The 23,491-nt window shown below is 35.9% G+C and overlaps 1 non-coding gene across 1 annotated transcript; it reads right to left on the bottom strand.

The window, feature by feature from the left end:
• Positions 1–200: 200 nt before the first annotated feature.
• LOC112916070 (U6 spliceosomal RNA) lies at positions 201–304 on the bottom strand. The gene has a single exon (XR_003234250.1). It is a non-coding gene; the product is annotated as a U6 spliceosomal RNA (small nuclear RNA).
• Positions 305–23,491: the final 23,187 nt, after the last annotated feature.

Genomic DNA, 23,491 nt, shown 5'->3' with positions numbered 1-23,491 from the left:
GAACTCTGCAAATAGTCTTAGAGTTCCCTTGAATGTGACAAATTTTCATTTACAATTTTCAAAATTCACTTTGTCTTTGGCTTTTGTCAACTACCTTATAATGTGTCTTCATATAGACTTATTTAGATTTATCATATTTGATATCCTTTATGCTTAATGAATTTGAATAAATAATCACTTCTTTCCCCCATTTGGGAAGTTTGGGTTATTATTTCTTCACAAATTTGCATGTCATCTTTGTGCAGCAGCCATGCTAAGCTCTGTATGATTCTAATTTTAGTACAGGAACTGCCAAAGTGAGCACCAAGTCATTATTTTTTTAAATAAGCTTTCTGGTAACTGTAGTATCCACAGTGGTAATAAATGACCAATTCTTATGAAATGCAAAGCTAACTTGTCACCCCTCTACTAAAAATTCCATGCTCTTTAGAATGACCTTTGGCTCCTCAGGGTCTGGGTCCAGCCCATCTTTCCAACCACATCTTTACCCAATGCTTCTCTTTCCATCCTTTCAAGCACAAATACTGGCTATCCTGGAGTTTTTTATTTTTTGTTTTTAATTTCAAGACCAAATATTCTCAGTTTATTCATCCATCTAGCAATATTGAGTGTCTAGTGTAAGCAAGTATTATCCTAGTTAATGCACAGAAATCACTCCTATCCACTGGAACTTCAGTATCTAATGGAATACCAGAAATGTCAGCTCACTTCCAGTGTCAATTTTTCTATTATTGGGATTTCACAAAGAGCTTTTTACAACATAGTCACAATTAAAAAACAAAAAATTTTGAGAATTTTATAATTCTTAATTATATGAGGTGATATCATTTTCTTAGTGTGATAAGTGCTTTTGAAAGCATCAATCAGTCTAAGCACAGAGCTAGTTAACAGATACATGATTTATGAATAAATAATTAAATGGATCATCATTAAACATTCCTTTGGATCTGAGCTGGTTTATTTTAAAGTTTTGTCTTATTTTTGTAGTATATCCTTGTTGATGGCAAGATACTTTCAAGGGCCACTGCCCTTTCAAAATTTTAAGACTGCAGGTGCAATTCAGTGGTACATTAAGGACCTCCTCATATCAAGCATTCAATTAACATACCTGAGATCCTCCAGTCTTGGAGACATATTCTTCAGAGTCTCTATTCCTCCAGGAGAGAGTACTCAATCAGAATTTCCTAAAGGCTACCTGCCTCCCAACAATTTTCTTCCTCGTGTTATCTTGTTATTTCACAGGAAAAACCCTACTGGTTATTTACAATGTGAAAATTTTAAAGGTAATAACCATAAAAACTTTTAAAGTTTTTATGGAATAAGCAAAAATATGTAGAAAAAATATTTTCTTTTTCTTATGAATTAGGGCCTTGGAATACATTAATTTGTAACATACTGATTTAACGTTCACCTCATAGTAGACTCTTTATGAAGGAGAAAACAGGACCAAAATGCAATTCTATGACCCCACACAGGAAGGAAGGAAGGAAGGAAGGAAGGAAGGAAGGAAGGAAGGAAGAAGAAGAAGAAGAAGAAGAAGAAGAAGAAGGAGGAGGAGGAGGAGGAGGAGGAGGAGGAGGAGGAGGAGGAGGAAGGAAGGAAGGAAGGAAGGAAGGAAGGAAGGAAGGAAGGAAGGAAGAAGAAAGGAAGAAAGAAGAAAGAAAGAAAAGAAAGGCAGGCACCTTTTTAAAATCATAGAGCAATGGGAGAGGCCTCAAATAAGAAACCAGAAAAATAAAACCTTAGGCAAACAGCATCACCTCCATGTAAGTCATCCATCTTCCGGTGTTTTTATGTCTGCTTTATTGCCAGACTTCTTTACATTGCAGAACCACTGGGTAGAGGCCATGCCTGCCTCTGTGTTGTGGATATTTTCTCATATATTATAAGTACTTGGGAAACATTCTCTAGTAATAATGATTCAAGAAAACAAATCACAAATAGTACATGCTGTTGCACTACCTGTTTATTTACTAGCTCTCTCTAAAATATAGATTATTAGTTTGGAGCCTCTACTTCTACTTTATTCAATGCACATTCCTAGATAAGAGGCAATGTTACACCATTCTGAAATACACTGTGTGCCTGCTATATAGGTACAATTGGATTCCACATGAGTTCTTACCTTAACTCCTCTTAATACTTTCTCAAAGTTTAATATATGTCTGCCCCAGGTATGGTCATATTTCTTCAGAGCCCTTTCAGGTCCTGCTTGGGTTTTATGTTTTGTAACAAAAATCACTTCTATTTAACATGTGATATACTCCCAAACTTGTAAATAATGCAATTTTATAAGCTTCTTTAAAGAAGCTCACATTTCATTGCCTGACTGACAAACCTTTATGGAAATTGTTGCTTAAAAGTCTGTAGTCACTTTTACCAGAAGCTTGACACTGATATCTTGGCTTGGCCTATTCATATGGTTCATAAAACTTTATTTCCTACAAAATATCCTGACATTTCTAAGTCAGTTTGGACCCCTTGCATTTTTTATTAATTATGTACAATTTTTAAACAAAAGCATTATTGTATTAGTCTTGATGAAAAGAATAAAAATATATAGTTACTAAAAAAATATCGTAATTTTTCAACAGTGTGCTTAGCGTTTTAAATATTTTACTTCTCTATCAAAAAAATCTAGACTATTTTAGGTGAATGGGAAGGAAGACTCCATGAAGAGAGGGCAGTATTTAACATGGTTTCTGAAAGTTATGTAGAATAAACATGAAGTTGATGTAGGAGGAAAGTATAAGTATGGAAGTGGAGGGCTAACATAAGCAAGGTGGTAGATAACCTAATATGAGCAAATCTTTCAAGGAAAAACAGCACAGGAAATAGGGAAGGAAGGAAGGAAGGAAGGAAGGAAGGAAGGAAGGAAGGAAGGAAGGAAGGAAGAAGAAAGGAAGAAAGAAGAAAGAAAGAAAGAAAGAAAGAAAGAAAGAAAGAAAGAAAGAAAGAAAGAAAGAAAGACAGGCATAGGATGCAAGAGGGATGTCAGGATCAGAAAGATAGGTTTAAGTCAAAACTTAGTAGTACTTAAGAAATTGTGGAGGGAAACAAGTAGGATTATCCAGTGAATAATCTGAAGCTCAGATTACCTTGCAATGAGCTGACAGAGACCAAGCACACCCCCATCCCAGTGAGAGGGACTGCACCTGAGCTCAGCTTCCCTTGGGCCTGAGTGCACCCCCTTCGCCAAGCAACTGGCATTTTCATACAACTGTCTGAAGAGCTGGCATAGATACTCATATTAAACTTTGACTCTTACATCTATCAAAATTGTTCCCCCACGTGTACTACCAAGAAGTAGCTCAGCAAAGGAATAGTTACCCACACCTGTAATACAAACCTATGCTGTAACCAGAAATACAGGGTCCTCGAAACATCTCCCTGGAGGAGGATGAGATATCAGTGGGCTATGGTCTTCTCTTGCTTAACCTTAATATGTTTCCCTATGAAAGCCTATTCTTTATACTCATACCCCCAGAATATTATGGAACTCTCCCAAAACCGCATCTTTATGATTGCTTGATATATTTTTTTACGATTTTATTTATTTATTCATGAGAGACAGAGAGAGGCAGAGACACAGGCAAAGGGAGAAGCAGGGTCCATGCAGGAAGCCTGACACGGGACTCGATCTTGGGTCTCCAGGATCATGCCCCGGGTGGAAGGTAGCGCTAAACTGCTGAGCCACATGGGCTGCCCGATATTTTTAATCACTCTAAATTACTGTTGATTTCTGAGTTGTGCAATTTCATTACAGAAGTACTCACTATCCTGAAAAGAGTGTATTTGAGAAAGAACCAACCAGAATGCTGGAGACAAGTCAGGAGTTGGGTTAGATGATAAGATCTTAGAAGCCTTAAACTTTGAAAATATTTTGGTATTACTGCCCTTGACTATGGGTCATGATAAAATCAATCCCTAACTATTAAGAATGAAACATGTATAGGAAAAAAAAAAACAACACTTCAATATGTTTCTAGGTTTCCTGACAGAAAAACCCTAAAAAGGTTCATCAAGACTGAACTATCTTCATCTTTATGACATGCCTGTTTTTCAGTGCTCTAAGGATAGGCTTCACTGCTCATGGGCAATCCACCCTTGGTTTGAGGCTGGCGCTTTGTAGATGAAAAGCTATAGGGATATTAAACATGACAGTGGCAAGGAGCATGAGATGGACGAGAGAACTAAAGGGTGTGGGAGTAAAACTGATTTTAGGATTAATTAGGAAAGCAGACAGGCAAGAAAGAGAATTAATCACAATTCTCTGTTCTAAAAGTGGGTGACCGGGAATCAGTAACAGTGCTATGATGGCATTCCCAGAGAAGCAATGAATATGAGGAGAAAGAAAGAGCAGAGGAGGAGAAAGAGGAGTAGAAACAGAAGGAAAAGAATAACAATAATATTATTATTGCAGTTAACTTTTACTGAGCACTTACAAAGTGCCAAGAACACTTCTAAGCAGTTTATTTGCATTTCCTCAAATGTCTCTGCATGTGATTATTCACAGAAGGAGTAGCCTGCTATACATGAACATATTTATGGCTGAACATATGTTCTTTGCATCTCACTTATACATATATGGAATTTGTACAGAAATGTGTGGCTATATTTCTCTCTTATACATAGTGATGGTTGAGTTCTTTAGGGGCCTGAGTCAATTGCTCTAGCCACATGAAATATAACTCTTACCCTTGAGAACTTTCTATTACATGAGTTAAAATGGAAGATTCTGTAAAGCACTGCTAGGGCCAACAGCAGTCTGTCCTCAATTTGTGACTTTAAAGGGTGAATATTAGGTAGTACCTGTGTAAAATAATTGGGTTCATCTGTGATTTTGGATTTGGACCTCCTAGACCACTGTATGTGTATAGTCCTCTATCATAATTTTATCTGACCCAAATACAACTGAGTCATTGTTATGGGCTTCCAGTGGTTTCTGATTATTTCCTAGTGTTTTTGTTTTGCTTTTTGAATTTTGTTTTGTTTTGTTTTGTTTTCTAAGCAATTGCCTTCTTGGCTTCTCTACCTATGTGTGAAAACATCACATAACTAACATAACCAAAACAAACCCAGTAACTTCCACCCACTTGTAGACGCTATTCTGTGATTACCAACACAGCCGCCCCTTCTCTCTTGATTCTTCCATTACAGAAAGTGAAAAATTGTATATAGGCATCTCTCATTTAATATTAGTGATTCATTTCTGAAAACTCTGACATTCTGGGCAATAAATGCCAAACAGGAGCTTATTTCCCACTATTTTAAATGGGAAAGCTATAGTACAATAGACATTAATGCTAAACCCTCAATCAATCTTATAAAGCACACATACATAAAATGCCCATCCATGTATAACTAAAAACTAACATATTATGATATAAAATATTAAAATATTACTTATCAGTCTCTAAAAAATAATGTTATTAGGAAACATGTACAGAAACATGAAATTTATAAACAACATGATATATCCCAATAAATAAATTAGTTGAAAAAATGCAACAAAATTTCCAGTAAAAAACAAAGCAATTTCTTATGATGACATATTACTTGTTAAGTCAGGTGGAGACTTAAAACTTAAAGAAAGTTGAGAAGGAAGGAAGAGGAGGAAAGCTGAAAAAAAATCACTATTTGTCATCAGTTGTGGCTGATGACGGTGCTAACAAATGAGTAGAAAAGCAGCAATTTCAGACGTTCCAGTCATTTGTTTCTATTTAACAAACTTAGTGGCTTAAAACACTAACTCATCGTTCACTTAACTCTGCTAAACTGATAGGGTCTCTGAGGAAAAGCAGTGGTACCACTTCACCACCATGAGAACCTCGTACTCCCAAGGCCAGTGCCTTGCTGGTCAGGAATGACCCACACAGATGCATTCATGAGCTTTTGCAGCAGAGATTCAGTCATCTCTCAGGAGGTTTTTTTCCAAGATCAGACCAACCTCACAACTGGCAAACTCACATCCTCTCCTATTAGGAAAAACTCTCCAAACTTCTCTTTGAGATGACTCTGTGCACTTCATCCAAGTTCAGAGCACCATTCTTTTCCTTTTGCCTCACAGAATACCATATGACCTTATCTCTACATGCCTTGAAAAACACAGTACAAGTTCCTCCTTCCTACAGCTGAAGTGGAATCATGAAGAGCTGTTTTTCTTTCATTTGGTTCCTTTCTAACTCATTTTGTACCATTTAATCTATTGTTTATAATATGGACAAACATAATTTTAACTGTAAATACTATCATCCTCTTATCTTAAGAGCTTCAGTGACTTTCCATTAAAATCAAGACCAACATTCTTCCAAACAGGACCCATAAAGTCCTGGAGGTTCTGCCCCAAAACTTCATCTTCCTCTTTCTCTCTTAGTTCCAGCCACTCTGGCTAGCTTTCTGATCCATATAACATTGTTTGGCACATGATCGTCTGTCTACTTCTCTCCATTCCTCACTACCTCTTCCCTGCCAGTGATCCATTTTATCTATTTAATGTCCACTCTTTTTAGATCTCAGCTTAGATAGTACTTTCTTACAAAAATTCCCTACTCTTCCATCTTCCAGGTTTTACTAAGCCACTTTGTTAAACATGGTAATTATTACCCTCCCTGTACCTCTTCTTTATAGCACTTAAAATATTTTGTGGTTATACTTTTGTTTGGATGATTCTTGTTTTAATGTCTTTCCCATTAATCCATAAACTCCACGAGAGTGAAGGATCACATCTGCTAAATTTTCCTTGATTTTTCAGGATCTAGCATGTGGCTAGCACATAAACAATGTCTATTAATAATAACGAGCTAGTGTTTAGCATGAACCAGTGTGGCCCACAGAACATTCCCTGCAATGATAAAGTCGGACCTTGCTTTTTATGTTCCACATTTTTCTCCTCTTGTCTGAGACTGTCACTTCTTGCTTCCAGGTCCATAGTACCAAGACTTGGTCTTTGCTTTCATAAACACTCAATATAGGTAGGGATTTTGAAAACCAAACCTTTCCTTGTTAACCCCTCAAATACCTCTGTTAAATTAAGCATTTTGTATCTATCATCTCTCTTGTCTGTGTGCAGGAAAAAAAAAAATGTTTTTTGCTCCAATGATGTGATCTCTCTAAGTATGGAAGGAGTTCTAAAGGCCCTCTGGTGGGAGGAGTTCTTTCCTGCTCAGAGACCAAGGGAGACACAGATTCTCCATTTGGGCAGCAACCATGACACTTACTGCATAGCATCATTAAAACCTTCCAAGGCAACAGTAGCTGGGAGACTTTCTATTTAATCACTTCATACCCAATAAAGTGTGCATTACACAATATTTTCATAATGCCATGGTAACCTAATGAGTCATCTTCCATTATAGGCAAGGATACTTGTGTCCGTGATCAGGGCACAGTGTCATCAAAGCCAGGATGGAGGCATACTGACAGATTCTTAGCAACTTTCTTTTTTTTAGGCTTTGTGATAACCATCCTAACATTTGCCCAAGTCACTGAGGCAACAACTTAATCCTTGCAAAATACTTTCATTATGTGTTGGGATTTTTCACATTTTGAAACTATTTCAAATTGATAAAATTTCAGGAGACCAGACTTCTGACGACATTGTGAAAGTCCCTAATCTTATCAATAAAATATCTCCAATTTTTGATGAAGAATAGGTGACTTATGGAAAGTTTTCCTGCATATGATGATTGGATTAGCTGTGATCACAGAGATGACTTTTTCCTGACATGGATTTCCAACTGACTTCCCGATCTGTTATCATTCATTTCTTGTTCTGAAATGTGGCATTTTCTGCAATTAATATTTGCATTTTCCATTTCACTGAAAGCAAGAAATAGCAGGTTTTACCACCTCATTTACTAGACCTATTAGAATAATGTTGTGATATACGAATCCATCCAATCTCTGGTTAGTTTGTCCTCTATCATGCACTAACATCCTGATTTATTTTCTTAGTTTGTCTGACTGCTAGAAATACTGAAGATGATATAATTATTTATTTTAAGATTTCAAAATGTAGTTGAGAATAAGCAAATAAATCAAGACAATATATAATTTAGCACCAATTTAGTAGAAAAACAGAGCATACTAGAGAAGTTCAGAGAAAAGGGAGCTCAGTGAAATTTGAAGAGGAAAGATTTCTGGGAAGAATAAGTAAATTTTAACTGAACCTAAAAAGGGATACAGAGTGTAAGATTTACCTAGAGAATGAAGAGAGCAGTGAACGATCCAACTAAAATAAGTTATCAGAATATAAGGACAAAGATATAAAGAGAAAAAAAAAAGTGTGATCATGGGACAATGAGATGGGGTAAGTGGGACAAATAACAAGAATGACTGGGATTGAATTTATTTATTTATTTATTTTTAATTGGAGTTCAATTTGCTAACATATAGCATAACACCCAGTGCTTATCCCGCCAAGTGCCACCCTCATTGCCCATCACCCAGTCACCGCAACCCCCTCGCCCACTTCCCCTTCCACCACCCCTTGTTCATTTCCCAGAGTTAGGTGTCTCTTGTGTTTTGTCACCCTCGCTGATATTTTCACTCATTTTCTCTCCTTTCCCTTTATTCCCTTTCACTAATTTTTATATTCTCCAAATGAATGAGACTATATAATGTTTGTCCTTTTCCGATTGACTTATTGCACTCAGCATAATACCCTCCAGGTCCCTCCACGTCGAAGCAAATGATGGTATTAGTCGTTTCTAATGGCTGAGGAATATTCCATTGTATACATAGACCACATCTTCTTTATCCATTCATCTTTCGATGGACACCGAGGCTCCTTCCACAGTTTGGCTATTGTGGACATTGCTGCTAGAAACATTGGGGTCCCAGCGTTTCACTGCATCTGTATCTTTGGGATAAATCCCCAGCAGTGCAATTGTTGGGTGGAATTGAATTTATAAATGCAGCATTTGGCTGAATTTCACCAAAAAACAGTCAGTTCCATTACCATTTTATATGTGTTAGCATAGGAAGTAATGGACAGCAAAGCCAGGAAAATCTGGTTTTAAATCCTAGATGTGCTACCAATGCATGTAAGGGACTTAAATACTCATTATGTTATCAGCTTCTCTTATTATAGCCCACTGATAAATTCCCAGCACCCAGGACAGTGTCTAGCATATACTAAGTCCCCAATATATTTTTATTAATTGAATTAATTATTACTTCTAAAACCTTCCCAAATCATTCAGTCTTTTATTCATCAAGAGTCAATATTTGCTTAACAGGTAAAAGAGTAAAGGTGGTTTAAAGACACAATCTCATCTAGTAATAAAAATAAATAAAAACACACATTCAAACAATTCTTAATTAACAATGTCATCAACAAAGAACAAAGAGACAGTAAATAGAACAAACGACCAAATCAGCTATAAAATTTCTGATTATATATGCTGCTAGGAGATATTATGCCTATAACATATACCCACTAAATTCACTGTAATTTCCAAAGAGATATTAGAGAATGAAGAGCATCCTCTCATCTCTATCCCAACACACACACATATTACCAAAAGTTTTGCAAACAAATTTAGTTCAATATTAACTATAAATTTTCAAATGGCTCTTTAGTTCCTATGATTAGTACCTATGTATAAATAGGCTGGTCAAGTTAATTCTTTAATAGTATACTAAAACTAAATTTAGTGATGTTTTGAAATATGGATTCAAAATATTCAAAGGAATGTAAAATGCGATATAGAAAGTATGTTACTATGTTTTCATTTATATTACCTAGAAATGGCAAAAAAGTAGTCTATGAATATGTGACAAAATAATGAAGAAATCTGGTAACTAAATCAGCTCCTTGCATTTCAAATATCAGTGCAGAGAGGGCCAGATGGTGAATTGAAAATCTGCATGAGTATTGACTTTTAATGAAAACACTTACATGCTCTTCATGGCCACAATTAGTATAGCTTCTCTGCTCTCCTCCCTTGATGCTAGGACCTTGTTAGATTGACCTCTTATGTCAATAAAACCAGCTTGAAGTTCACATGCAAACACATTCATAGCAAGCAACCTCCCCAGTTAGTTACGAAGGTTAATCAAGGTAAAGCCCTTGGTAGAGGCAGGATATTTATTTCTAAATTGAAAAGTCCTCTTGATATTAAAGTTTGGAGGGAAAAATATTTGCTAACCCTATAAAATTGAATTACCATCAAGCAAGGGAAGTGGTTCTGCATATTTCATACATGAAAAGAAAATATTTGGTATCCATTCAATTTTTTGCTCTAAGTCCTGTCTTAGAGACTTTGAGCATATATGAATGGAGAAAAAGCACTTAAATTACTGTGATACCATTCCAACATGGTTTTTCTCACTTTCTTCCTGGAGACTTTCCTTTCTTTTTCTTTCTTTTCTTTCTCTTTCTTTCTTTCTTTCTTTCTTTCTTTCTTTCTTTCTTTCTTTCTTTCTTTCTTTCTTCTTTCTTTCTTTCTTTCTTTCTTTCTTTCTTTCTTCTTTCTTTCTTTCTTTCTTTCTTTCTTTCTTTCTTTCTTTCTTTCTTTCTTTCTTTCTTTCTTTCTTCTTCTTTTTCTGTTTTCCCTGCTCTCAAAAAGTTAAAAGAATATTCAGGATACAAAACAGCAGTATTCAGACTTTACGCTTCATAAAAACCTCATCTGAACAGCTGGTGTTCGGAGCTGTTGGAGAAAGATGGACATCTGCTATACAGATATCTTGCTTTAACCAATATTAGTTTTCTTAAATTTGTAAGTAATATGGATTGGGATATCCATCTGTCCATGTTCTTGGTGTGAATATGAGCATTGTAGCTTTCAGACTTTTCTTCCTCAATATTTACTTTCAAAAAAACAAAATGAGAAAGAGCTAAAAAACCAGCAATAGGTCTTATATACCACAGAAAGGATCAAGGAAACCTGCATTTAAAGTTGAAGATAGTATTTCACTGATAAGGGCATTGAAACCCATCATCTCTCCTTCTCAATTCTAAGACATGAAGGATCTCATAAATGTTAAGCACCTTCAATATAATAATGTCTGTAGCAGGATTTTCAGACTTATTACATGTGGGGTTTTTTTTATATCTACCCTATCCAGAAATTGATTTCTTTGTACACTTTTCTCTTGCACTTACATCACTAGCAGTTAAAACCAACAATCTTCTTGTGAGTATTTAACAGTGGGCTAAACAACCACAATTAATACCTTCTAAGGATGTTCATTATTGAGTATCCTGTCAAATTTACATCGGAAAATTTCATAGTAAAATTACAGTGGAACAATCAAATGAATGCTGTGACAATAACTGCTATAAAAATAAAAGAAGAAGCTATTCACTTTAGGAGGAAGAGTCTACAAAAACATAATAGAAAAAGCAAAACTCCAGCTATACTTAGGAGACCAGATAAAGAAAAGTGATACATTCCAGTGTGGATGGCAGAGAGAAAGTCATGTGAGACAGAAAAAAAAATACATGGGTTCTTTGCCACTTGATCACTAAAAACTGTGTCATGTACCTATTGTTTATCCCCTAGCACCTTGCCAGGCAGAGGGAGGATGGGAGTAGAAAATATCCTCCATCACTTAAACGTGTTTAGTAATTAGTCTGAGAAAAAATATTTTCTACTTACAGATACATACAGGAAAAATGAATAGTATAAATGCTGGGTGATATGGTTTGTCTTAGGAAACTTTATGCAGGGTAAGTCAGTGTGATCTTTACTTTTTTTTTTCAATTTTGATGGGTAGAAAAATAGAGGATATAATTTTAAAGGAGAAGATAAATGTGGGGGGAAAGCAGGTGAGTTGCTAGTGCGATACCACAGAAACACAGCTAATATAGGTGTTAAGATAATGGACTCTGTTGTCAGTTAGACTGGCTTGAGTATTAGCTTCCTATATTAACATATGACTTAGGACAAATTATCCAATATCCCCGTTCCTCAGTTTAACTACGTACAAGATGGTGATAATTGTAGAACTGATCTCTAACTATTGTTACACAAAATTAGCATATATAAAGAACTCAGATAAATTCCTGGCACATCACAAGTACTTAATGAAAATGAATCATCATCATCATCATTGGCTACAAGATAGTGTCTTAAATGAATACAAGAATGCAACAATGTGTGAATCAATGTAAGTGAATGGACGATAAGGAAACAAGCCCAGACAGAGTAGAGATGGTGAGAACTACACTTGGAAGGATTCTATCAGAGCCTAGATTATTTTGTTTAGGTTCCCTCCTTCCTTTATTATATATGCTCTGTAAAGCCAGAGAAGGCTTAGAGTCAATCAACCAAGGGATGTACAAGGAAGGCTTCCAGACTGGGACACATCTGCCTTTGCATTTTAGTTCTAGCCCTCAGGCTATTCCAACTTGATCTTGGAAACTTGTTTATATCTCAGCTTTCTCAGTCAAAAATCAGGAAAATAACAGAGTCAACCTCAAAGTGTTGCTGCAACTGTTAAAAAAGAATGCATGGATAGTTAATTACCACAATGACTGGAACACGGTATTTAGTAAATAATGACTTGATTATCTTTATTATCTTTCTTCCTTTTCTTCCTGAAAGGAGCATTTACAGTATAAATAAAGTACTTATTTGGGTGTATATGTGGGGCTGCAGGTGGGATGGGTTTTGGATATTAGCCTCTAGGTAGAAAACTGCATTTAACCAGACTTGAAATGATGAAGTTGAAGACAACGGTGCAATTATAAAAAGGCAAGGACAGGAGAGATAAAAGATAATGAGGACGAATCAGTTAATCATCTGAGGTTGCCTGAGAAACTACAGGGTGTAAAGACCAACAGGTCTGTGGATTCCAATTAGCAGCAAAACAAGGCACTACCGACTCAATCACTAGTCAATAATGACCTCAAATACTAAAAGATCTGCATAAAAACTTGTAGGTCTCCTATGCATTACTTCAGTTGAGGCCCATAGCACTTTTATAATGTGAATCTTACTATGTTTCTTATTTTATAGATAAGGAAAAAAAATATTCCCAGAAAGAAAGGTAACACTCCCAAGTTTCCCTAGGCCAGTAAGTGGTAAAATCAGAACTCTCATTCTGGTTTCGGATTTGAAATTTCATGGTCTTTCCATTATATTATTGCCTTTCTGGAAACTAGGTTGTCTCTAAGGTCTTGTCTGTGTAAATCAATTATGATGAAATCATTGATGGGTTTTCCAATATTTAAAATTGAATTTGACCAAGTGACTTTTTCTGTCATTCCTGACTCTGATTCAGTAAGAGTGTGAATCCCCTAGAGTTGGTCTGGGTTTACTCAGAAAAACTGAAGCCAGGGATTGTCTTCAATCCACAGGCATCATTGTGGATGTAAAAAAGGGCTGTTTTCTCACTGGTTGTTTCAAACTGGCACAATTTACCTGACCTTCTTATAGTCCTAAACCAGGTGAGAAGCAGACATAATTTGAATGTTCGCTGGCAGAGTGATTCTTAAAGTGTGGTTCCCAGCAGCAATAGCATTCCCTGATAATGTATTTGACATACAAATGCTCCATCAAGCCCTTTCCCAGAATGAATGAATCAGAAACTTGGGGAGAGGCCCAATCACCCGTGTTTTAACAAGCCTCCCAGTGATTTTTGTTACACATTAAATTTGAGAACCATTGATGTTGAAGAACACCTTACAAAAGCATAAGCTTCATAGCATAAACTATGTTGTGTTCAGCATAGTATCCTGATCTTCCAGTAGATGCCAGTTATCTAATAAACGTTCAATAAATCAATGACTAAGGACAACACATGGTAGGCAGTGGCACTATCTGCAGCTTTAAAACTCACATATATCTTAATTTCATATTTGCAAGTCATAGAATTTGCTTCCTATATCTTGACAAAGTTTTTAAAGTATTTATTGTGCTGGTTGTAACACATTGCTCCTAGAAATCAATAACTGGCACATTTATTTACAGAGAGTAGTCAGGCAAAAAAAAAAGATCATCTGGACACAGTGCCTCAGAAAAGATAAAAATTAAGGAAATATTGAAATAAATATTAGCATGAAATATGCAAGAATGAAAATAATAAGAAATTTACAATTGTATATGTTTTTCACTTATATAGTATTACTCATCTATAATAATATAGTTCAAGAAGACCCGTGAAAGTGATTAAGAGAGTGAAAGCAAATACCTAAACAAACTGAGATACCAACTCTCTTAAAGAAAGTTTCCCTAATGACCATAACCCCTGCTATTTATACCTCTTCATAGTCCTCTCCCACAGTGAATTTGGTTAGACTCCGTGTAAGAAACAGAATACATAGAGGACACTGCTTGGTTTGTAAAGCCACATCACACGTAGCCTTTCAGCTACCACCCTGGCTTCTTGAAATAACTCTACAGGTAATCAGCCACCACAGATACAGCTCAACTCTCCTGAGACAGGGACGCCTGGGTGGTTCAGCAATTGAGCATCTGCCTTTGGCTCAGGGCGTGATACCTGAGTCCTGGGATTGAGTCCCACATCGGGATCCCTGCAGGGAGCCTGCTTCTCCCTCTGCCTATGTCTCTGCCTCTCTCTCTGTGTCTCTCGTGAATAAACAAATAAAATCTTAAAAAAACAGAAACAAAAACAAAACTCTCCTGAAACAGCCATTTTGTACAAAAGCGGATCAGCCATATGGAGAAGTCACAGAGAGAAGGTGTTGCCCAGGCAGCTTACAGATATTCCAGACAGGCCAGCTGAGGCACTAGCCATTCAAATGAAGCATCTGTCTTAGATGTCCAGCTCAACTAAGCCTTCAAATAACTCCTCTCAGCTAAACCATGTAACAGCAGCTTCATAACAGACTCGGGGGAAGAACACACGAGTCTAGTCAGTCCATGAGAGAGAATAATAAAGTACTGTTTTAGGCCACTACGTTTTAAGGAGGCCCTCTACACATCAAAAGATAACAGAAACACTAATGTTCATTTTAAAGAAACTTTATGTTAATAATCCCAGTGAAAAAATATGTACATGAGTGAATGAGTCCACTTTTACTATTTGTAATTATTTCTATCCATTTCCTTTAAAAGTCACATGAATTTAGATTTGCTACTCAAACATGTGAAAAATAGCCACGAAATTCTATCCCTTTTGCCCATGCATTATGGTCAACAAAAACCTGGCAAAAGCTGAATTTCATACCAGAGAACTGATGCAGCTTTGTGTACACAATTTCACTCATCAAATTACTCACCATTGAGCTCTGAGCCATAAGAGGTAGAAAAAAAAAAAAAAAAAAAGAACAGTGCGGCAGGTACAAAGCTTAGAATATAAATGAATGAGAATGGCTGAAAGATAACTCTAAAAGGTATGCTTGAGGAGGTTAATATGCTTAGTAATATATAAGCACATTTATATTTTTATTCATATAGCTACTCTTTGTACATTGATAAACCATGGATAAAGAGAAAAAAAAGATCATTTACTATTAAAGATATTTAGCCACTGCTTCTGTCAACCCCACATTGTTGTGAGGGAGAAAATGTGCAGAGAAAAGGTGATAATGTATAGTGTAGTTCTGTATTTTAGAATATAAATCACAGCAAGGAACCAGATTGTTGCTGGAATATTATTAGCGTGGCTCATACAATACACAATAATGAATCCATCTACTGTGCATAGGTGAATACCAGGAAACAACTTCCAGATCATCATTTTTTGATGTAGTTTGATTATTTAGGTCATCATGTAACAGAGTTTGACTAATAATATAATTGACTATTTGGAATTTGCCATTCAGAAGCCACTTGATTTATCAATCTAAGATTTTCTTTAAAAGAAGACATTTATCCCAGCTCAAAGCGAACTATTTTCCTGGACCAGTGGGCATCGGTTTTATTATTATATAATCTCCTGTTAGCTTTATCCCAGAGAGGAAATGTGGCATAACTGAATGAACATGGATCAAGAGTTTGAAAGCTACATTCATTTCACCAAAACTGTCAAATTCTCACCAAATAGCAGGCACTATGCTGGATACTGAGGCACAGCCCCTTGTCCATGTGGGTTTTAACACTACCATGTTCTAGTTCTGACCCTGTCATAAAGAATCTATGTGAATAAGAAGTCATGTGACCTTAAATAAATTAGTTAATGAGTGATTTTGGATTGTCATTTGTGAAATGAGATATTTTAGGTGACTGCCACTATATTATCATTCCAATATTTTGAAGGAAACTTCTTCCTTAAATTCTGAATAAACCTTATTTTTATCAAAATATGATGTTTCATGATTCAACACAAGAAAAATAACAATAATCCTCTTCTTATCTGAGCAATAAGATTTTATTAAATTTTAAATCCTATTTCTGATTTTAATACATTTTACTTCTTTCCTCCTTTAAAAATTATATTGTCCAAAAAACCTCCTGAATGCTCCACTAGTTTTTGCCATTTAGAAACTTTGCACCGAGTTTCCACCTTGAAAGTAAACAAAGAACAACCATAAACTGCAAGTGTTTAAAAGTATCTGTGAGGGATAGTCAGAAAATAATAACTTTTTTAGAAAATGTGGAATAGAGTCATAAATATACATGAATGCTCTTCTGGAAATAGTAAACCGGAACACCTAATATGATCTTACTGAGAATCAAAGAGACTGAGATTTCTCTCATGTTAAGAATTAAGCTAACTGTTTCTCACAAACGTTACCGGCGCATTGGATGAGAATGGCCTTCATTGTGTGCAACTGTCCTGCACTGCAAGACATTAAGCATTCCTTGGCCAACATCCGAGAAATGACAGTAGGAATTCCCAGGCATGTGATAATCAAAATAATTTTCAAAAATTTCCAAATGTTCCCAAGAAGAAAGGTTATACCACTGGGTTAAAGGATTTCACAATCTCCTGTTTGTTGAGATGGTTCCGACAAGCTCAGAGAATGAATCAATGTCTACCTATGAAATTAATAGATGCAAGAGATTTTGTGTCGTTAGTTTGCTCTGTGGAGATAAGATGAGCTTGATCTTAAATCCCAATTCTTTGGCAATACTTTGTTTGTTGTTTGAAGACATAGCTAAAATGTTCATGAAAGATTAAAAAAAAAACTGTACTCTTTAAAATATAAAAGGAAACCCTTTGCTCAATGAAATGAAATAGGAGAAACACAGGAAATGAAAAACAAAAATTCAAACTGATGTCATGGTTTATGATCTCTTTTACAGACTGGGAAAGTCCAGATGAGGAAGCCTACAGGATCTATCTTAGCAGCAATATTATCTTTAAGATTGCTGTCTTCAAGGTCCCTACCTAATCAATTTGAAAGCCCAGAGTATTTAATAATCAAATATAGTCAAACCAAAAGGAACAAAACTATTGTAACCCTTTTTAACAGGTAACTATGCATGTTACTATTGGTTATAATTTTGTTTGCACATAGTACACAAAACTAGTAATTATTCACCAACAGAGGCAATTAAAGTTTATCCCCACCATGAAACTACTTGTAAGCAATAAGGCCGTTCCCTTATGCAGATCAACTTAAAAAGATTTAAACTGTGTCTAGTTCAAATGTTACTAAGTCAACAAAAATTATGTGGTGGGCAGCACTGCACTATAGATTGCAAGTTATGCATGTATTAAATTGCCATGAAATATCAATAAAGTCTCTTGTGCATATACATTCCAGCCTAAAACATATTGGTTTTACCCCAGCGATGTAGGTTCAATTTTTTTGGACAGAAAGTCTTATTAAGGGATATTAAGGTAGCTTCATTCTTCTCATCTAGTTCTAAATGGTACTTCGCAGAAAGAATTAATACACCGTCAGCACCCTGTGTGCAGGACAAGTCAGTATTCAGAATAAGGATGTTGCTGTGCAAAAAATTTTTTTTTCTTTTCCCTTTACTATTACCCTGCTGCTTGTTGCCTTTATTTTCCTTGAATTGATTAGTTTCATTTCACAATGGTAGGGACTTGCTATTGAAAACCCATAAGTACACTCACACACACACACACACACACACACACACACACACACAAGCATGCACATTTTGTCCCTGTGAAAAACACCAAGAATATCTAGTGAAGGCATAAATTATTAAACAAGATCTTAGAAATTTTTCTTCATTAAATTTTAATCTTGTTGATTTAATCATACACATTTAATCACCATAATAATGATGTGTATGCACTTAAAGAAAATTGCACAATAAGCGCAAAAATGAAAGACTAGCCCCTGGTAATATTTTCAAGCAATTATAGAAAAAAATGAAGAAAAATAAAGCTGAATATAAAAATAATACAAAGACTAATGTAAATCTAGAAAAGCAAGAAGATATTTAATACATATGCACATGATGTCTTCAGTAATCTAGTCTGTAAATGTCTTTAGTGATAAAGTCTTTATTTCTGGCCCCAGGAGATTATTTTATAATTCCATCACTAGTATTATAAGGTTTTCACTTACTATCCTACTCCATCTTTACTGGTATTAATGCTTCACTCACTTCTGTTTACAGCTTTCATATATACTTGAGATTAGTTTTCTTATCATTCCTCTGATGCAAATTAGCCAAGTAAAGACATACATGTGTATGTATGTATATTATAAAATGCCTGTCAACACACACATATGTGGGTTCATACACACACACTTGACAGAAATGAGATCGAAACCAAAATCAGTTTCACATAGTTACCAACCAGAGCTAGTTTTAATATCAGTTAAGTTTGCAACATTATTCAAGGTTGAGAATATGCAGGAAAAAGATTTTTTTCCTCTCAAGAATATTTCCATTTAAGATGTACAATTAACATAAACCATAGCCTCGCATGTGAAAACCAGAGCAAAAGAGGTAGTGGCAATCTGTCATCTCTGTTTCCAAGGCAAATAATTGTAGAAGACTGCATGCTTGGTGGTGGTGGTGGGGGGGGGAATATTTTAAATATGTCAACTTAAAGAAACAGAATAAAAGTAATTCTATTTGCTGTAACTTCTGTGTACCTACATTTATTCAAACCAAAGTTACATTAAAAAGCAATTGGACTGGGATGCGTGGGTGGCTCAGTGGTTGGGTGCCTGCCTTTGGCCCAAGGTGTGATCCTAGGGTCTGAGATTGAGTCCCACATCGGGCTCCCTACATGGAGCTTGCTTCTCTCTCTGCCTCTGTCTCTCTCCTTCTCTCTCTCTCTGTCTCTCTCTCTCTGTGTCTCTCATGAATAAATAAATAAAATCTTTAAAAAAATAAAATAAAAAGCAATTGGACTTCATAATTTCTCTCTCTCTTTCTCTGTCTCTGTGTCTCTCATGAATAAATAAATAAAATCTTAAAAAAATAATTAAAAAGTAAAAAAATAAAAAGCAATTGGACTTCATAATTTCACTTGACCATATCAAGTTTGTTCTAATTTTTAAGTGTGAGAGTATGTTAATTTTTCTGGAAAGAAAAAACATTCTGGCATGCATAAGCAGCAGATTAAGCAGTGTTCTGAAAGTAAGAACTAACATTGAAGGAAGCACTATTTATGGTCTCACCTACTCAAGATAACTCTTTTAACAAGATTCTTGGAGCATGCTCTTTGGTGACTTGAGACCATGCTCTCCTTTCCCTTTCAATTGTCCCAGTGTTCCCAAGACTTAAATAACAGGGTAGACCTCCAAGTCTCCCACTGCTGAATGATCCTACAGTGATAAAGTACAAGTCTTGGCATTTAGGACATATCTGAAGTATGGACCAGGATGTACCTTTCTGGGACAAGGACAAAATGTTGGGGAATGCAAGAAGTAACTGGATGCTTAGAGGTCATATGTGCCAAACTCAAGCTTCCAGGAGACTTATCAATTCATTGATTCAATAAAAATTGACTCAACACTTAACCATGTGCTGAGGGCTGAGAACATAGGAGTGAACAAACAGACCACATACCTGTTTTATGGAGTTAATGTCTTATACAAAGTTGTCACCAACACCCTTTTTAAATTATTATTATTATTTATTTGTTTATTTATTTATTTTTTTGTCACCAACACCCTTAACAACTTCTTTCAAAACACCAGAAAGCTGACTATGGAACTCTAAATAGGATCCACTTTTTACCTGAAGGCATTTCTGTGAAAACCACCACCCCAATCTGCTATAGTGGTTCAATAGTACGAATGCAAGGAGCTAGTAGGAGTAAAGCTGGCACGGAAGCTTGTAGAGCCCTCAATTCTAAAGTTTAGCCATTAGGTTTTCCCAAATTCCATGCTTTGAAAAAGGTCATAGATTCCTTATTATTTCTTCCTCAAACTATTTCCTCTCCTTTCTATCAGCCCTAAACTTGCATCTATGGTTACTTTGATTAATAACCAATTCATCTCTTAAGTTTCTGAATTAACTTAAAATCGCAGGTGGGGGCAGCCCCGGTGGCGCAGCGGTTTAGCGCCGCCTCCAGCCCAGGGCATGATCCTGGAGACCCTGGTGGATGGAGTCCCACATCAGGCTCTCTGTATGATGCCAGCTTCTCCCTCTGCCTGTGTCTCTGCCTCTCTCTCTCTCTGACTCTATGAATAAATAAATAAAATCTTTAAAAAAAAAAAGTCCCAGGTGGTACCATTCACTTTCCCCTAGCCTGTCATCTCCCAAAGCACACTTAGCACCTAAATGACTACCTTCAAAATCATTAAATAAGAGGGTGGGGAGCTATTTATTTACTCTTCTTCCTATCTTTTCCTCTTCCCTTCTCTTTTGTTCCCTTTCTCCTTCTCTTCCTAAATCTTTTCCTGCTCATCTCTTTATTTCCTTCTCTCATTTCTCCTTCATCCTCCTACTGCCCTTACTGTTTTTTCTCTCTCCATATTTCTTTCTTTACTTGAAAGCTAGTCCTTGTTCCTTTGTATTTTTTAATGCACCCTCTATCTATTCCTATCATCAAATCTGTACCTTGGTATTTGGGATCAAAACTTTAGTCTTATTCACAAACAAGACATAGAACATCACATCATGAGAAAAATGATTCCGTTTCTATTCACTTTTTAAAACCATTTTTAGCAAAAGGTTAGTGGGTTTAAAAAACAAAAAAACAAGCCAGAAGACAACAACAACAACCACAACAACAACACAAAGCTCCTCCAGAGGAAGCCTGAATCACAGACAGATCCATTTTCAATGGGTATTGCCAACTGTTTGACCAAAAGAGAAGAAATCGCCAGTATTAACAGAACTCTAGTCTGCTTGGGCAAACCAGAGAACTTCTTAAATCCACTACTTACAAATTGGAAAATCCAAAGATAAATTATAGGTATGTTCCAATGCCAAAGTCCTCAGTGGAGTTCTATTCCTTTCAATGTTCTCTTCTGTTGTTGTTAAACTGAGAAAAACAGAAACATCATAAAAGCATTTTTAATAAGTTCAAGAATGTAATATTACCAGGGCTGACACTGCCACTAGCAGGAATTCTAGTATTTCATTCTCTTTTGTAGTACTATTATCTTATTCAGAATACTCACCATACTGATACAATAAATGCAATGTATTTTCAGTTCTGAAGCAGATCAACGTGATAACATCTAAATCCCTAGGCTTTCACATCCTGTCTCCCAGAAATTCTTGCTGCCACAGGAATATCTTTCAGTTTGTTCAGTCTCATATCAGCAGTGACACCCAGTGGATGGAAACATCTCAAACAGGCTGGCTTTCATCTCTCTCTGCCCCCCCTCCCCCATTTCATCTCTCTAGGGAAAGATTTTTGTAAGTGCTTTGTTTCTCTGACCTTCTTATGGCTCTCCACAGGAAAATAATTTATCAGATTGCCTAATGCCAGCCAGGTTTTCTTTAAATTTACTCAAATTAGAAAGCCTCAGACATTTCCTTTGCACTGAAGACATTTAAACCTATCAAAATATGTTCAACTAATCTGATATTTGGTTTCTAAAAATAAAATCAGATATACAAGCACAAGGATAAAAGAGGAGAGAGGTACTCAATTAATTTCCTACATTTTGCACTTTTAAAAACTGTAATTGCCAGCAGAAATCATGACTTTATTATTTATTCATAGCAAGTCATTCAGAGCGTATTAAACTAAATTGTGAGGAAAAAGTAGTATAAACTGTAGACTAAAATCAACTTCATTCCAAATGATGGCTATCAGTAAAAATATATATCTACTCTTTCTAATGCAACTACTTTATTAAAATGAACTAGTTCAGCTGGTCTCACAGGATGAAATAAATGGCTTTTTCCAATTTGACAGAAACTAACAAGATATAAATCTTTTAAAAGCCTTTTACAAATAGTTTCTTTATTCCAAAACTATTTGTGCAATTTTTTAAATATGATGTCTTGAAAAGGGGAAAAAATTTTGTTTTATTTGAAAACCTGTTTTTTTTTTTTTTCCTCTGTGTAGTTAGAGCTAAAGAAGGTATTATTCACCTTGAAGTACATTGTCCAGAATCAAGCACTAGCAAGGCTCTCAATTATTTAAATGTCAGTCAAGGAATCACCTACTGGCACAGATTGGTGGTGATGGGATTAACAGAATATTTTCTGACTTTATCAAAGTTACTAACCTCTGAGATCTCTGGTTTTCAAAGAGGTTTTATAGCATAGAAGTGGATCAATTTGTATAAGGAATTGAGGGGATTTTGGAAAGAAAGGAATATGCAGGTCTTATTAGAGTGGTCATCAACAAAGTTAGGAAAAGCCAGTAAATTCCTTGAAATAAGATTATCTTGAGTAAACAGGAGGCTGTACTGGTAACCTAAGTTTAAGAAAAGGGATATATTTGTTGGGAGATGGTTGATTTGATTTGGCATAGCTTGTGCATATTACTTAAGGCTTATTTATACCTAGGTACTGTTACATGGAAATTGGGCATGGAAGTATGAAATAACATGTTGCAAGATGGTGCCTAATATCAGACATTAGGCAGCAGGAATGGGTTCAGTGAGTTCTAAAGGACAGTTACTCAGTAGTGTCACCATATGCTAGTAAGAAGGAATAGGATTAATGGGCTAAGACTCCTCTTATCCAGGGCATTTGAAAAGATTGTGGGTTTCACAAGGCACCAAAATCAAAGGGATACCTTTAATCTCCTCAGGGGTAGAAGTAGAATGTAGGCTTCCAGGCTAAATACTGGAACAGCAGCAAAGAGACAACTCCAACATAATTCCTATGAATCCACAGGGTCATATACACACAACTGGGAGAACACAGTCTCTTCCACTCACCGGAGCAGCTGTTATTGGATCTTTCTTTGCTTTTGCCCTCTCCTGAGGTTGTTTCCCTCACCCACTCACAGCTCTTGGACGCCCAATGCACCCACTCACTTACTTTCATGCAACTTTGAATGTGATGGGCTGCTTTAATTGAGAGGGCATATATGTATAGAGCCTCCAGAGCTCTAAAAAGCTCTCCTGGGCCATGTTGTTTAGACTGTGCAATGTCTTCACTTAAAACAAATTTTATTTTCACCTGAGGAAGATATACTTTCTCTAAAGCTCACAAAATGTATCACTCAGGTTAATTATAGCCTGGTGCTTACTAATTTTTGTTTGCAAACCAGGCTA

The sequence above is a fragment of the Vulpes vulpes genome, chromosome 13 (assembly GCF_048418805.1).
Source record: "Vulpes vulpes isolate BD-2025 chromosome 13, VulVul3, whole genome shotgun sequence".
Taxonomy (NCBI): Eukaryota; Metazoa; Chordata; class Mammalia; order Carnivora; family Canidae; genus Vulpes; species Vulpes vulpes.
The sequence above is the reverse complement of the archived record's forward strand: the minus strand, read 5'-3'. Positions and strand labels throughout refer to the sequence as shown.